Here is a 6,000-nt window from a genome sequence, read left to right on the forward strand (position 1 = left end):
TGATATGTATCTGGTCTTAAAGGGCAACTGCACCACTTTTTGAAAATTCCACGCTACTCAAGGATTCAAATATATACAAGCTGTGCAGATAAAGCATGCCAACAGTTCTGGCGTCAGCATTTAAAATATTGACACAATCAAAGATTAAGTTTTAGACTTTTCCTCACAGCACCGGAGGAGTGCAGAGAAGGTTGGTGTGATGTCACGGAAAGCAAGATTTCAAATTTTCACTGTCGTTGACCACACCCTGCCGTGCCTTGTTGGGTGCTGCTGAAAACGGTAGGCGACATTTGCCTTTGACGACCTTAGATTTTTTTTCGTTGAAAACAAGCCTTGATGGATTGGAAATGTAGCAGTCCCTTCGATGACATCATGATGCACACCCTAACTTGGCGCTTTGCGCTGCGAGAAGCTTCAACGCCGTCAGGATTTCAGACAGCATTTACATCATCATTTCAAATACTCGCCCGAAAGGACTGTGCATGCTTTACTTTCAAGTTTCATACATTCACCCCCTATAAGCTCTTCAAATTTCTGAAACCTATGCAGTTGCCTTTTCAATGTCAAACTTGGCTAGTTATGAAACATATTATATTTGTGCCATTAAAATGCTGATGCTTGAAATCATCTGCTTCCCAGAGCCTCCACTGCTAACGAGTAAAGCTAGCACAAGGAAGCATGCCTTTTCTAGGCACATAACTTTCATCCTTAGAAGCATCTGATGTAACATCGCTTGGTGAACTCCATCCATTGCGAGATGAAGTCCTCTCCAATATCCCGCCTATTAACCATGTCCTCCTGTTCTAGATGCGGCCACCTTATCCCTGCAATCAAACTAATCTCACCTGCCCACCTGACTCTCTGCCATGTCTTTCTTGCCTCAGAATCCATTCCTTTAGTATAATGGATCATCAGTTATCCGTCCTCCACATACTCACTGTGTACATTTCCTTGATTTCAGCTAGTATTTCCTTACCTCCTACGTGCTCCCTAACTCATTAGGATCTCCTCAAACCCTTTATCGTTGCCCTGCCATGTTACTTTCCATGCTTGACTGCGCTGTCCTTAATTAAAATACCAGCCTCATTATCACTCTCAGAGTTTTTCCCTCATCAGTGAGGGCAAACAAGATATCATGCTTTCCTCTTGAGGAATATAGGTTACCTGGTTTTCATGGCTCAGTTCAGAATATTTGCCAGCTACGCTTCACTACTGATCTCAATAAAAGTCCGACGCCCTGGGCCACTTTACTATTCTATACACATGAACACATCACGAGAGGCACGTTTTGAAGACTGTCATGTTCCTGTGCGTGCTTAAGAAAATTAAATGTTTTCTCTGACTTTCAGCCTTATTGTACTGTCTTCCTTTTTCCACACTAAACATGGACAAGAATAAGCTGGATGGTCTCCGCCACAGTTCACACAATATTTTAGAAGGTGGAAGTGATCTGGGCTAAAGGGTGCTGTTGATGCCCAAAATTGTCAAATCGCCAGAACTGCCTCTGTTCACATAAACTGGGCTCTAGGGGCGGATTTATGCCGGGATGGGGAAGAAACTCTTTCCCAAGAAAGAAATTTTACACAGGCAAACCGAACTGAACCCTATCTTTTAGACAAAAAAGCGCCCGTAAATACATTGTCCAAATGGGATTCTCCCCCCAAACCACCTCCTCCAAGAGTGACCCATAAGTCTGCCACTGCTTGGCCCATGTCCATTTCTGTAACAACTAATGCCAATGGGGTGGAGAGTGCTTTTCATGCCAGATGTGATTTTTGTTTTAGGAAGGGACATGGAACTAAATTTAAAAAAAGAGCTTTTATTTTTTTTAAACAGCAATTAAAAAATTGTACTGTGAACTTACACATTTTTTTTATTGTGAACTTAGACATTTTCTTTTTATAGAAATCAACACTTCCTCAACACAAAAATTTGCTTCGTGTTCGTAGACTTGTGGGTTGTTGATGTTTTCGTGAAGGCACCGAGTTTCCGTAAATTTGGGCTGAGCCCGACAAAAACATTGCTTCTGCAGCCACATTGTTGATGCTTTAAATTTGCCACCACGCTGTATTGGGCGAGTTGGATGTAGTTCATCTTGAAGACCAGCCCGAAACAGACAAATGACCGACAGAAGAGAAGGTGACACGGGCACTGTCTAACAATTGAAAGTTTAATGGAAAAATCAGGAAATATATAAGGTGAAACAGCATGAAACTTAAAACGAAACAAAAACAGAAAGACATCAAGGGTTACACTGCACAGGAAAGGCACTTATTAAGGAATGCTGTCTTGTTTCTCTGCAAAGCAACAGACGGTTTTGCTACACACGTGTCCGAGTTCTTAGCGATCCAATATGCTTGAAAAATTTCCCTGCCTATCTGGTTACTACTCTTGCATGCTATCGACGTGTTATGCGAGTCCGGCAGGCAAGGATGATCTTCATGTTCTTTGCATTCGTAGCAGTCTAGCACGAGGTTAGAAGGGAATTTTTCTTGCCAAGGGAATTTTCGCACTCTACCAATCTGACGTTTCAGCACCTAGCCGTTTGCCTATAATATATCTTTCCGCATTACAAAGGAACCCTACACACCACCCCTCCTTTGCAACTAATGAACTTGTCTGCATGTGATAGAGAGCACTTTTGAACGTCCTTTCTGGAAGAGGCCGGTTCTAGCTTCTTGTTCATTGCAACACTCACTTTCCCAACTTTATGATCAGCGGAGAACACCGCCGGAACACTGCACCGCGATCTTTTCTAGATGATTAGACACACCGAGCAGATACGGAATGGACACGACCTTCTTTTGTGTCTCTTCCTGGTGGCCCTGAAGGGCGGGTGTAGCCTTTTTCTTCAGCTTTCCCAAGTCTTTCCGCCAACCGAGCAATGTTCTTCTCTTAAATTTAGCACTGCAGGCATACTGAAGTGACTATAACAACTGCAAAATAAGTCATATCAGCACACTATTTTTGGCTCTGGGACTCAGCTAAAGTGCCTTAGAACACAGATGTTTCAGCCGTTTTCTTTGATCTGCTCTATCCTTTCAAAGGATAATGAGGATGAGGAAATTAAGTGTTCCCATGCAGTTTTGTGCTCTACCTATGGCACCACTCACCCACCGTGCATAACAATTTAACGCGAATGGGCGTAAATGTCTCCCTACTCTCCTATGGAGGTATATGTACGTTAACAGACACAAGACTAACTTGAGCTCCTTAGAAATTGGAAAAAAAATTAAATTGTAAACTTTGTGACTTAACATCCCTCAGCGACACGTTAGCTATTAGGAACACCATAGCGATGGACACCAGATTAACTTTGACCAGCTGGGGTTCTTAAGGGTGCACGTGCAACGCACAGCAATTGAGGATTTCTGAATTTCTCCTTGACTGAAGTCCTACTGACCTAGCCACATGCCGCGGTAAGGCCACTGACCCAGTGGTTCAAATTGGAGGAGTAGATAGAAAAGCAGCAGGGAAAACAATTTTGCGAAAAGGACTCGAGAAAAAAAAACTTGCAAAGACAAAGCTAGGAAAATGTGGTACATAGCTTTTCCTTGTTAATATACTACAAGAATCTGCTCGAGCATTTCGAAAAACAGAACCCAAAGCTATGTGCACCAAGTTTACACATTTTACATCAGAGCATATATCCTCATATGTGCAATCAAGATATGCAATGCACCATTTCCAACTGCAGTTCTCACTCTGTCAGACAAGAAATAATGATCTAATTCTAGACGAAGAAGGACAGGGTTTTCGCATAGTTCACCTGGACAGACATGTGAAAGCATGTGTTTAGCCTGATTGGCTCATGGTTTTGTTTTGCTAGGTCGTCGGCAAGTCTGACAAGGATATTAGACTAGGTTAAGCTCTGATGTATTCGTGTCAGGAAGCTGATGAACATGACAATATGCAGTGCATAGTGCAAGAGTGTGTTGTAGTTTAACACGAGGCGTGATCGGCTGTGGTAATAGCATAGTGCTCCAGAGCACTGGCCAGAAAAGCTGATTTGTTCGCTCCACGGCAGGTTCGAATTCATGTCGCAGCAATATTTATTATAATATTTATTTCACACACAACGAACTTAATGTGGTGTTGCTGTTGCTAGGCAAACACCGAAGGGTCGGTTGACAAGATTCATGGTCGGGGTTGGTGAGCGCATGAGTATTCGCAAAGGATCAGTCAGAGGCTGCGTTCGTTTGAAAAACAAAAGTTGGAGATGGGGGCTGTTATCTCAGGGCGCACTGCTAGAGAGCTTATTTACAAAATCATGCACAGATATGCACTTTGCTTTATGTGACAGTAACCAATGAAAGCCAGACAAATGGTCTGGCTCCAGAACACTTCAAGTCTTTCGTATTTGCAGGCGTCACGGTATCTTCATAACCGCAAAAAAAAAAAAATTTTGTGGGGCGGGCACAGGGAACTTTCTTTGCTTTCGATAGCTTGAAGCATCACAGTGGCACCGAGCACAGTGTGCCATCGAAGCCCTGTATGTAGTTACAAATTGCTCTCGGTGAAATTGCTATGCATGGCAAATCTTCTGAGATCCTGCATGATAATTCTTTCCCCCTTGTGGAACAGTGGAGAGCTGAGTTAGTCGAGACAGCCTGATGATGACTGTGGCCTTGTCCTTTGAATCAGATGGGCATAGCTGCTGTGGTGCCCAGCCAGAGTACACAAACGCATGCACATAGCACACACAACTAGTCACTCCCTACACATAACGCATGCACATGCATGAACACACAAACACATATAGACAACTCGAACAGAAATGACAGCAGCACATCGTAAGCCTGGTGGCCATTTCATTGACTGCTGCCACATGACACCCCCAACCAGTGTTTTTAGAAGTGCTCCTAGTATCGTCGGCACACAGCACCCACCAGCCAGCAAGGTGTTTCTCGATGGTCTCCACTGGGGCTCGGACATTACGTTTGCCGCTGTGATCGCGATCCAGCTCCTCTAGCTGGGTGGGAAATGGAGACCCAAACGCCTGTAGAATTTGTCATCCGTGGTGGACTAGACAGGCCTTGGCAGCAGAGAGCCAAGTGTTCCGAAGTTTTGTCTGCTTGCTCACACATTCAGCATGGCGTGCTCTCCACTGTCTCATGAAATCGGCGCCACGGAAAGTAAGGGCAGCCTGTCGGTAGCCTTGTGAAGGCAGTAACGGATTTTCAGCGAACATCTCCACTCCCAGACATCGGAACTATAAACTCTGGGCGAAAGTCTTATTTTCCAAGGTCAATTCTTAATCCGCCGTGTTGCTTCCAGCCAAACAGACAACCACAGTCTTCTTGGAGCTGAGCCGTCGGTTCAAACGAGTAACCACATTCTGGCAGTCGCTCAGCAGAAATTGCAAATCCTTGGCGGGTATTCCACAGGCAGTACTAGATCGTCCGCTGAGGCGGAAACCGATGTGCGACCTAAGCAGCTCTTGCTCGATGCTCGCCGACGACAGACACCCTTGGCGCAGACCTTTCTTCACTGCGATGGGGCCGATCGAGGACCCGAAGTGCGCGACGACCGTGTTTTCCTCACAGAGACGTAGAATGTCGACCAGCAGACGCTCCGGAGGCCCCAGGTACGAGTCCGACAGGGAGGTAAAAACATGGGCAAAAGCACGGCATGGGGTACGCTGTCGTACGCTTGCTCGGCATCGAGTATCTCCGTGTGGGCGAACTATAAGTGCCTCCGAGCCGACGGTCTGGACGAAATTCAATTCATTTTCTACAGTTCATGGGTGCGCACTCCGCCGCAAGCCATGGCCGCAGCCTCGCCTCAACTCATGCGCTTTAAAGACATTTCGACCAAATTTTAAAACAAAACCTAACAGTTGTACTATTATAGGTGAGTACTTAAGCTGTAATTGAATATTATAAAATGTTTATGTTGATTTTATGCGCCCTTTTGTTTAAATATGTTGTCACGTGGTTATGACGTACTTCCTTGCGTGTCACGAGCGATTTAGCCCCCCTACGTCGCTCTTGACACGCG

This window comes from Amblyomma mixtum, chromosome 1 (assembly GCF_055824585.1).
Source record: "Amblyomma mixtum isolate Tamu chromosome 1, ASM5582458v1, whole genome shotgun sequence".
NCBI classification, from domain to species: Eukaryota; Metazoa; Arthropoda; class Arachnida; order Ixodida; family Ixodidae; genus Amblyomma; species Amblyomma mixtum.